This window comes from Procambarus clarkii, unplaced genomic scaffold (assembly GCF_040958095.1).
Source record: "Procambarus clarkii isolate CNS0578487 unplaced genomic scaffold, FALCON_Pclarkii_2.0 HiC_scaffold_489, whole genome shotgun sequence".
Taxonomy (NCBI): Eukaryota; Metazoa; Arthropoda; class Malacostraca; order Decapoda; family Cambaridae; genus Procambarus; species Procambarus clarkii.
Genome location: NW_027189522.1, coordinates 37475 through 38785, shown reverse-complemented (window position 1 = coordinate 38785; position 1311 = coordinate 37475). Strand labels below are relative to the sequence as shown.

The window sequence follows — 1311 nt, the reverse complement described above, 5'->3', positions numbered from 1 at the left end:
TTTACCCCTCCTGCGGTTCCTGTTCCTCTTCACCACCTCCCTCTTTCTGTCCGGTTATCTCGCCTCCAGGATTCTCTTTGCGTTCATATTTCTAATGTTTCTCCTCGTGTTATTCCTTCTTTGCCCCCGTGGAGAGTCCCTCTTCCGCGGTTTTGTACTTCCTTGACCCGTATCACTAAAGCTTTTACCCCTCCTACGGTTCTAAAACGCCTTTCCCTTGAGCACTTTTCTTCTCACTCCCGCTCCGTTTCTGTCTTCACCGATGGGTCTAAGTCGGCGGACGGTGTTGGCTACTCTGTTGTTTTTCCTGATCGCACTTATATGTGTCGCTTGCCTCCGGAGACTAGCATCTTTACAGCGGAACTTTATGCTATTCTCTATGCTCTTTGTCTCCTGCTTTCTCGTTGTCAGTCTTCCTTTGTAGTTGTTGTTGACTCTCGTAGTGCCCTCCTGGCTCTCGGGTCCTTTAATCCGGTTCATCCAGTAGTTGTCGAGATCCAGCATTGGCTGTTTCTTGTTCACAGTAAATTTAAGTCGGTTGAGTTTTGTTGGGTTCCCAGCCATATTGGTGTGTCTTTAAATGAGCGTGCGGATGCTGCCGCCAAGGAAGCTGTCCGCTCTTGTCCCATCTCTCGTAAAGGCATTCCGTATTCCGACTTTTACCCGGTTATCCATTCCTCAGTCCTTACCCGTTGGCAGGCTTCTTGGTTGTCTGTTACTGGTAACAAGCTACGTCTTGAGGTTATCTTGAGATGATTTCGGGGCTTTTTAGTGTCCCCGCGGCCCGGTCCTCGACCAGGCCTCCACCCCCAGGAAGCAGCCCGTGACAGCTGGGTAACACCCAGGTACCTATTTACTGCTAGGTAACAGGGGCATTCAGGGTGAAAGAAACTTTGCTCATTTGTTTCTGCCTCGTGCGGGAATCGAACCCGCGCCACAGAATTACGAGTCCTGCACCCTATCCACCAGGCTACGAGGCCCCATTACGTACTCTTAAATGTTGTGTTTCCTCGTGGCCGTCCTCCTTCCACCGTAACCGGCGGTGGGAAACAGCTCTGGCGAGGTTGCGTATTGGCCATACTCGCTTAACCCATGGTCACTTGATGGAGCGCCACCCTGCTCCTTATTGTCCTAGTTGCATTGTCCCTCTTACAGTTGTGCATGTCCTTCTTGAATGTCCTGACTTCCAGGACGAGAGTGTGTCTTGCTTTCTGACCGCCCCTCGCGGTCACCTGTCCCTCAATAGAATTCTTGGTGACTCGGATACTTTTGATATCGTTCGCCTTATGCGTTTTTGTTCTCGTATTGGCA

General features: G+C 50.7%; 1 non-coding gene across 1 annotated transcript; it reads right to left on the bottom strand.

Annotated features, from left to right (window-relative positions):
• Nucleotides 1-908: 908 nt before the first annotated feature.
• On the bottom strand, nt 909-979 carry TRNAT-CGU (transfer RNA threonine (anticodon CGU)). Its single transcript has one exon. It is a non-coding gene; the product is annotated as a tRNA-Thr (tRNA).
• Between the last annotated feature and the right edge of the window lie 332 nt (nt 980-1311).